Source organism: Myodes glareolus, chromosome 18 (genome assembly GCF_982192425.1).
Source record: "Myodes glareolus chromosome 18, mMyoGla1.1, whole genome shotgun sequence".
Classification (NCBI taxonomy): Eukaryota; Metazoa; Chordata; class Mammalia; order Rodentia; family Cricetidae; genus Myodes; species Myodes glareolus.
The window spans coordinates 49,496,313-49,506,145 of NC_142043.1; the positions used below are offsets into that span (position 1 = coordinate 49,496,313).

Sequence of the window (9,833 nt, forward strand, 5' to 3'; positions counted from 1 at the left end):
GTAGTACTAACTAGAGACCTACATAGGAGACTGAGGCAGGAAGACAGTTTGAGCCAACAAACTCTGGGTCAACTTAGTGTACAGCAAGATTCTCTTTAAAAAAGATGTGTGTGTTTGTGTATCTTTGTGTGTGTACCTCCGTGTGTGTGTGTAATTCTCATCAGTTAAATAAGACTCTTGATATCTCTGTAAGCTTTCTTCAGTGCTTCTTGAAAATGAGACAGGAAGGAAGGAACATAAATTGTGTTTTGCTTATAAGGCCATATTCTAAACCTATTTGTGTGGATGCTCTTCAATCTATTGTGCATGTGTGTGTTTGTCCATCTGTCTATGTCTGTACATGCATGTTGGTGGGCATGCCTGTTTCAAATCAACCATCAAGGACAGGAAACCAATTTTTAAAATTTTTTTCAAAAGACTTATTTGTGTGTATGAGTGTTTTGTCTGTTAGGTATATACACCATGTTTACGCCTGGTGCCCCCGAAGATCAGAAGAGGGCATCAGACCTTCTGGAATTGGAGTTTCAAATGGTTCTGAGTCACCAAATCGGTGCTGGGAACCAAACCTGGGTCTTGCAAAATCAACAAAGTGCACTTAGCTGTTGAGCCGTCTCTCCAGTCCCAGAGAGAAGTGTCTGGCCAAGGGTGCCAATGTGTGTGGTGGGTATTAACCAGTCTAACTCTCTCTATGGGTCACATGGGGAGTAGGCAGAGGATTGAGTAGAGATTGGGGACGAATTATGAATGAATAAAGCTAGGGAGTTTGGCTTTTACTGTGTTAGCCATGGGAATCATTGGAGGAGGTGATGGTTTGTGCTTCTTTGAGCAGGCAAGAGAGGCAGTCAGAACGATGTCCATACAGAGGTGATAACATCATCTGGACAGATTTGTTCATTCTAAGAGAGCCTAGGAGAGAAAACTCCCTCAAATCAGGGTTTTCTTCCTAGAACTAGGTTATCTTATAGTGGGGAATTATTGATACATACCATATGGTTCTGATATATGTATATACTATTATTATTGTTTTATTATTTTTGAGACAGACTCTCATGTAGTTCAGACTGGCCTCACACTCACTTTGTAGGTGTATTTTAATTAGAGCGAGCCAGAACTGGGAGGAGAACTGTAGTACTGACTGGAGAATTGTATTTCTAAAGGCAGACATGAAAGCCAGGCGAGGTGGGACATGCCTGCCACCCCTGCACCTGGGAGGCAGAGGCAGGAGACCGCTGCTAGTTCAAGGCCAGGATGGTCTATGTAAGGAGTTTGAGGTCAGTTAGGGTTACATAGTAAAACCTTGCCTCAAAAAACAGTGTGTGTGGGGTTGGTGGTGGGGAAGCGGGACCCAGGGTGTAGTTCTGCTGGTAGAGCGCTTGCTAACACGCAAGGCTTGGGTCTGAACCCCGGGACTGCACGAGCCAGGGATATAGCACTGAGCCAAAGCCACACACTGAAGTGCTAAAATAATCTAAGTCCTTGGTGTCTTTGGGAGCAGGTCCCAAGGAAGCAGAATCAACTGCTCTTCTCGGCGTTTGGGTGAACGTCATCGATCATCTTTAGGCAGATTGGGAAGCTAAACTTTGGAAATGAGCACTGAGTTTCTCAGTCTTCCCTAGCGCTTCAACCAGACAGGCTGACCATTTTCCCCGAGGATTCCAGACACAGAGCTCATTTTCTCTTCCTCCCTGCTGCCACTGAGGCATAGGTAATACCATTATTCCTTGCACTATAATACACAGAGACAGCCTGAAACCAGTTGTCTCCAAGGGGACGGGTGGGAACCCGGAGCAGCACGATCTTTAGAAGGGAGCACCCCTCTGGTGGCGCTAAGAACACACAGACTGTGTTCGGGGCCCAGCCCTGTCTCCGGTTCCTCTTTCCCCAGCCGCAGGGCACAACAATGGCTCCTTTGACGGAAGCTCCAGCGACGAAGCCCCTTTAAACCCTGAGCATGCTGGGTCCAAACAAACGCTCAGCTTTATAAATCACGTTAAACATCGCTGCAACACACCGAGTGGTTCCGCCCCAGTGTTCCTGCGGTGTGTAGTCTGGGCACACACATCTTCAGGAAGGGGTTGCTTCGTCCCTCCAAGCTGGAGTCAGTTTTCCTTCCCTCGTCAAACACTTGGGCTCCCTTCTGTTCCAGGGCCTGAGACTTCTTGCTTTTTGACCTCCATAGTCACAAAATTTACTCCACAAAGTTATTGACGGGAGCCCACGAGATTGTAGAAGTCACACACACACACACACACACACACACACACACACAGAGAGAGAGAGAGAGAGAGAGAGAGAGAGAGAGAGAGAGAGAGAATATAAATGCTTTGAAGGGGAAGAAATGAAATGGTACGTAATCACGTAAGGTCTGCAGGAGACCTAACCAATTCCTGGTTTTTTTTTTTTTTTTCCCTCTCTCTCTTAATTCCTCACAATGGGGGTCAGAGTTCAGTTGCTTTGGCGTAAAGTGCAGTGTCTGCTCTATGCGCTACCTTATGGTATGGTCCCCGCTTGTAGTGTGGTAGCTGCACTACGAAATGGTTCGCTCGCGAGTCTCGGGCAAAGGCCTGGAGATTTAAACACACAAAGACAGACAGAGACACAGGTCACCCCTGAAACAAGAATGTCAAGAATGCCAACTTTATTGAGCTCAGGGGCAGCTTATACAGGGCTCTGGCCACGCCCCAGGTCTTGGGATCTTTCAGCTGCAGACTCACCAGAACCCACTCACCTGCCATAGGGTCTCGTGCTCAGAGCAGCTGCAGCCTGCTCAGAGCAGAGGGAGACAAGTTGTCTGCAGGAAATTCAGGGTCTGGTGGTCTGCAGTCTCCAACACTTTGTCGTGAATGTCCAAACCACAACTGAGGCAAATGGTTGTGAAAAATGAAATGTGACTCTTAGTTTAACTTATTGTTTTTTTTTTCAAAACCAAGTCTCCCATGCATCACAGACTCCTCACACTCAAGATTGTTTCGGTACTGGGAATACAGGCATTTGTCACGATGCCTGCCCTGACCTTTGCCGTGAAGGAATTTCAAAAGGGGCCGCAGTCTGAGAGATTACAGCAAAGCTTTATCCAGGAGGGGATACTTGGAAATACTTGGAAAAATTTGAGTTTTTCTTCCAGCCAACTGACAGTGGGGTAAAGAGAGAACTCATATATGGTGTTTGGAAAGAAAGATGGGCGTGATTTAAATAGCCGTCTACTGGAAGAGTATGGAATAGCTTCCGATATCCCAGGAAACGTGCAAAGTCAGTTTTTGGAAAATGAAGCAGGAGTAGGTATAGGAAGGATCCAGGACAGCAGAACAATGCCACAAGGTCAGCCTCATGCCCAGGCCACTGTCCCACGGCTGCAAAGTCTCACTCAGATTCCTGGAATCAGGATCGCCATTTTCGGACTGAGGTCGAGGCAAGAGCCAGTGGCTGACTGTTTTGCTTTTTGGGTCTTCAGGTTGCATGCCAGTTTCTCTCTTTGAGTTTTTATTAATCGTGTATCACTGCCTGCTCTTCCAAAGGTAGAGTTCAATACCCAGAAACCACATGGTGGCTCACAACCATCTGTAATGAGATCTGGTGCCCTCTAGAGGAAGAGACCTGGTCAGTCGTCCTCATCAACTTAGACCATGAAACCCAATACGGACCATTTCAACAGAACCGCCATATACGGACTGCCCATGCATGCTTCAGCATTGCCAGGGCATTAAAACACACACACACACACACACACACACACACACACACAAACCCAAAATGAAATGAAACCAAACAAAAACATCTGAGTGGCTGGGCCAATCTGTAGGAGAGGCTGGGAAAACAAGAATGTGGCTCTTCCACCTTCTTTGTGTTGAGTAGAGATGGATTGCCTCTTCACATTGAGATTCAAAATGAGAACAGATAGAACTGGAGAGATGGCTCAGTGGTTAGGAGTACTTGCTATTCTCTCAGATGAACCGGGCTTGTTCCCCAGAACCCATAACCAGTGGCTCACAACCCTTTTCATAGGAAAAGTATATGTGTATACATATACATACATACATACACACACACACACACACACACACACACACAAATAGCTGGTCACAGTGGCACAGACCTTTAATCCCAGCACTCAGGAAACTCCGGCAGGTGGATCTCTGTGTGTTTGAGGTCAGCCTGTCTGTCCTATAGTGACTTCCAGGACAGTCATAGCTACATGGGAAAATCCAAACTTAAAAATAAATAACTACATAAAATAATATAGATTTGTGCTTTACAAGAGATTAAGTCCTCTAAAGAGGGTGGCCTCATCTCCCAATGAAGGAACAAAAGTGAAGGCCAGAGAAGAAAGAGGTTTTAGTCGCATGTGACCACACAGAGAACAACCAAAGACAGGGGCGAGCACGTGATGCTGGGAGGCTTGTCAATAACTCAAAAGAAAAAGAGAGTATGCCTTGCAGGTAAGCAGGGGACCTGTCACGAAAGTCCCGTTGGTCATCTTGATTTTCTCGTTAAAGGAGTGTGGCAGAAACAACCGATTACCAATTCAGCAAGCCCTAGCTTTCTTCCTTACCAATAAGTTCCCGCCATGAATTGAATGGAAGCACATCCAGCCACACCTGCTCCCCAGAGTTTCTGATCCTGTGCTGAGATGAACCAGACTCTAAGTCTATACATCTCAGTGAACTTCTAGACGGTTAGAACAGCCATTCCGAAGCTGCCGTGCTTCCTGTTGGAGTTTACATTTTTACTACTGGGAAAAATTCTTTGTTTTCTGGCACGGGGTCTTCCCATTGTAACTCTGGCGGGCCTGGGACTCAACTATGTAGATGAGGCTGGCTCAAACTCTACATTTTTCTTTTGAGTCAGGGTCACACACATTATGGAGTATACTTTTTATGCCTCTACTTACCAATGAAAACTAAAAAAAAAAAAATCATGGGGAGTTAGAATTAGAGTAACCATAAGCTGCATAGTCTTTTTCACGACTCAAGTGTCCATCACCTGAATTGAGTCCCTCCCTGTCACCTAAGATTTGCTCTTTCTTGTTCTCTTTCTTAAGTGATATACTGTACCTGCATCACAATTGCTTATGTACATGTATGTGGTATAGACTAGAATCCACACATGAGGGAGAATATATAATTTATCTCTTCCTGAGAATGTGTGACCTCTCCTTCTATTATATATCCTAAGTCCACCCAGTTTCCCGAAAATTTCATAATTTCATCTTTCTTTAGAGCTAGATAGTATTCCGTGATGCATGTGTACAACATTTTTATAACCTATTAATTTGTTGATGGGCAACTTGGAGTTCACAAAAACAGCAATAAACATAAGAATGCAAATATCTCTATGGCAGGGTATGGTGCTCTCTAGGGGTGTATCCAGGAATGGAATAGTTTGGCCGTATAATAGTTCTATTTTTAATGCTGTGTAACCTTGGCTGAACTAGAACGCCCCTCAACCTCACAGAGATCTATCTGCCTGCCACTGCTTCTTGGGTGCTGGGATTAAAATCATGTGCTACCATGCCGGGCTATTTTTATTTATTTATTTATTTGACAAATCTAAGATTTTCTTGTGGACAACCATAGTCATCTCACGTTATCTTAGGTAAAGAAATCACACTCCGAAGGCGCATGCCTTCCTGCTTCCTGGCTAAAAGCAGATACTCGGCCTGGAAGTGAAGCAGGTGTGTGAAACCCTGCTGCCAAAGTACCACGGAGCTTGTGTATTGCCAGGGACAGAATGCCCGGGTGGGAAGAGCCCACTGGCTGTCCATTCAAGAACTTCCTCTCCCAGGTTTTCTTCCCCCTTTTCTTCTCCTCTTTCCTCCCTTCTTCTTACTTACTCGAAATATTATTTATTTGTTTGTTTGAGATGATTTCTTTAAAATGATTTTTTTAGATCACATTTGTGTGTGTGTGTGTGTGTACGTGTGTGTACGTGCGTGCCTGTGCCTGTGCCTGTGTGGTGGGAGCAAGCATGTGGAGGTGATAGGACACAGTGTGGGAGTCAGTTATCTCCTTCCACCTTCTGAGTTCCAGAGATAAAACTCAGTTGTTAGGCTTTGGCGGCCTTTAATGCCTTTACCTGCTGAGCCGTCTTATTAGCCCTATTGGAAACAACTTGTTAAAGTAGCAGTATATAGTTCACCGGTAACAAAAACATCTGCCAAGTGGAGCTAACTTCTGCAGTTTACAGAGCTCTGTTTAAAAGTTAAATTGGCTGGCAGGTGTCAGACTAGTGCAGAGCATTTGTGCCAGCTCAATAAACAAATAATGAATAAACGACAAGAGAAAATGGATTACTAAATGTGCAATATAAATTTGCCTTTCTGGTGGCATGTGTAAGTTATAATTTTGAAATTCTGCTTCTTATTTATTGTAGCCCAGGCTGTCCTTGAACTTTTTATATAGGCTAGGAGGATTACCTCGAACTGCTGATCCTATAGCCTTGCCTCCTGAGAGTTGGATGGAAGAAGTGTGCCTTCTTGTCCAGCTTAAAAATTATATCTGTGGCTGGGCGGCGGTGGCACATGCCTTTAATCCCAGCACTTGGGAGGCAGAGGTAGGCAGATCTCTGTGAGTTTGAGGCCAGCCTGGTCTACAAGAGCTAGTTCCAGGACAGGCTCCAAAGTGACAGAGAAACCCTGTCTCGAAAAACAAAACAAAGCAAAACAACAACAAAAAAATTATATGTGCCTATGTGTGGGTGTGTGCACATGTGTGTACTGCTCTTAGAGTCCAGAAGAGGGTGTCAGATCCCCTGGAACTGGAATTATAGGCAGTTGAAAACCTCCTAATGTGGGTGCTGGAAACTGAACTCTGGTTCTCTGCAAAAGTTCCTAACTGCTGATCTGTTGAGCACAGAGCAAAATATTAAACTTTTCAATTTAAACAAATAAGAAAAGTTGTATGTTATTTCAGTTTCTTAGATCCAAAAAGGGCATTTGTCTCCCAGGCTTTCTTCGCTAAATCACGTGTTTAACCAGTGGACTTGACTTTCTGTAATTTGCAGCTTTTGAGCATAGGAGACCAACTAGGAAACCAGGGCAATTATTTGTAAGAGGTGTGGATGGAAGCGAGGAGTAGGGTTTAGGGAAGAAGGATGGAAGACGTGGTGAATGTCGGTGACCAGGAGCAGAGAGTGGATGTGCAGCGCCCCAAAGGTGAACCTCATCAAAGTTTCTTGTTTAGAAAATCATCCCGAGTCAATATAAACTTTTAGGATTCCCAGTCAAGCAAATATCTATTAAAAATGTCTTACCAGGGGCTGGAGAGATGGCTTGGAGGTTAAGAGCATTGCCTGCTCTTCCAAAGGTCCTGAGTTCAATTCCCAGCAACCACATGGTGGCTCACAACCATCTGTAATGGGGTCTGGTGCCTTCTTCTGGCCTGCAGGCATACACACAGACAGAATATTGTATATTGTATACATAATAAAATAAATAAACATTTAAAAAAATATCTTACCAATGACCACACCCAGTTTATGTGATGCTGGGGAAAGTCCCAGAGCTGTCGGCTTGCTAAGCAAGCTCTACCAACTGGATTACTTCCTCAGTCCTCTTTCTTTTAATATCCTCACCAACAGGCGGGTCATTCCCTTTTCTTGAGGTCCTGGACCAGGCCCTGGCCTCCACACTATCAAGTGGCCCCCTACACTCCCTTTTCTTTAGATACTGCCTCTTTGCCTATTCCAATCCTGTAATTCCTAACTGCTTACTTATACCAACCTGTCTCCTGGCTTTTTCCACGTAACTAAATCATTCGCTAAGAACGCCCATAAGCATTTTAGCCTGTTTCTTTTCGGTCTCCGTTCATTCTCTATTGCTTTCTCTTTCTTGCCCATTTCCTCTACCTAAATGGGCACACAAACGAATATATTTAGCAAAAATGTAATCGTAACTATTCCACGACTTTTCCTGGGGAGACATGGGGTGGGGTTGGGGAGTCTATTCATCCCGGATCCGTCCCAGGGAACAGGGACCCTCGGCTCTGACCAGAGAAAGGATTCTAGTCAAAGCCTGCTTGGTGAATTAATTACGTTTATTGTATCACTTACAGGAGCATGAGTGAGAAATCACTGCCAAGAACACGAGTGACTCATGTCGCTGCGTCTCGGAAAAGCCGACCTCAGCATGGCTGACCACTCAGGAAGGAGGAATTCTTGGCGCTCCCTGCTCCACTGCAGACCCCTCCACCAGAGTCCTCCCCTCTCCAGCTGTTGCTCTCTCAGCCTCCTGGGCTTTGTAACTTTCCCTAGCTCCTCGCTTCTTGAGTCTCCCTCCTCCTTTCAGGAGACGATGCTTCAGCAGGGAGGGAAAAAACCAGCTACCCGACTTCAAGGAGTGTTTCTAACTTGTTCTGAGTTTTGCACTTCGCAGTGCAGGACACCACTAATACAGTTTTCACCGCGACCGATGTCTGGGTGCCGCTGCGCCTCTCTGAGCAATCAGTGCCCTGGAAGAACACGGGGCACATCACCTGAGCCCGGGAATTTGGGATTTAACTGGGCAAAAACAGTGAGACCTGTGTTAAAAGCAACACACACACAAAGGCTACATGCGTTCCACGATGTGGACTTTAACTACCGCACATTATAAGTGGAATTATTTTTAAAAGGTTTCCCACTGCACAGCACTTCGGAGTTTTTCAGGGGAAGGGAAAGATGCCCTTAGTTACAGCCCTGGGATAGTCAGTAATTTCATCGTTCTTCTATCTGCCCTTCGTGTTAACATCAAGATTCTAAAACCGCTTTCTCGCCTTTTATGGGAGATTTCTCTCTACGTTATAGCCTAGGAACTTGGCAGTACTGACAGGTCCTTCTGGTCTTAGGGTACACTAAAGCATTCCGAAGATTGGCAGATACGAGAATCAGGAAGATTATGGACTATGTAGTTTGTGTAAAAGGTTGAAAAACTGAAGCACCCGCTTCCGCAGCGAGCAGGGTTCGAACCTGCGCGGGGAGACCCCATTGGATTTCAAGTCCAACGCCTTAACCACTCGGCCATCGCTGCTACGGAGACAGTAGGAAGGCGGAGACACTTTAGTGTAACAACCACGGCACTCGCGCCAGGGCCGAGAATAGGCGGGGTTTGCAAGTGTTTTCGACTTTTTGGGTTGAGTCGGCTGCGGCAATGAGTGACTGGACCTTCCGCGTGGATGCGGAGCACAAGGAAAAAGGGGTCCGTCCAGGTCCTTGATCCGCCCTTCGCTGAGTTCGGGGAGTCACAACCTAACCTGGTTTCTGGGGGCGGTCCTGACTTTTGCCCTCCCGCGTTCCCCTTGGCGCCACGAGATCGCTGTGAAACATATGATTGTCTCGCTGCGCTTGGTGGGCCCGCCCGCCCGAAAGTTCCTGCATTCCCCTTCGCGGGCTTCCGTCCCGCTACCTCGTCGGCGGTACCTTAGCGTGGAGGCCGAGAGCACGCGTGTGTCTGTGTGTGTGCGAACGTGGGGGCCGTCCTCCGTGCCTTTTGGGTTTTGTGGGACCTCGTGGGCGCGCTTACTCCCTGAGGGCACTCACGCGCCGCGCGCCTGCCCCGACGGCAGCGCGGCGGCTCGCGGGTGGGCGCCCGTCCCCAGCGCGCATGCGTCGCTCTCGCCCGCGCCCGCTCCCCTCCCCACCCCCGTTTGAATTTCCCGCCGGGACGCGAAGCGTGCGTTGCTCCTGAGGAGGCCAGAAGTCGAGGGGTTGAGCGACCTCTGGATAGGTGTGTGACGTCCCCGAGTCGTTTCACTTTACTAACGTAGCTGTCACACTGTGCCCTGGACGAGGGTGGGCTTAGACCCGGGAACCCAAGGGTGGACTTTTCAGGTGGTTATTTGGGGTACAGGAGGGGCCCCCGA

General features: G+C 46.9%; 1 non-coding gene across 1 annotated transcript; it reads right to left on the reverse strand.

Annotated features, from left to right (window-relative positions):
- Nucleotides 1–8,919: 8,919 nt before the first annotated feature.
- Trnas-uga (transfer RNA serine (anticodon UGA)) lies at nucleotides 8,920–9,001 on the reverse strand. The gene has a single exon. It is a non-coding gene; the product is annotated as a tRNA-Ser (tRNA).
- Between the last annotated feature and the right edge of the window lie 832 nt (nucleotides 9,002–9,833).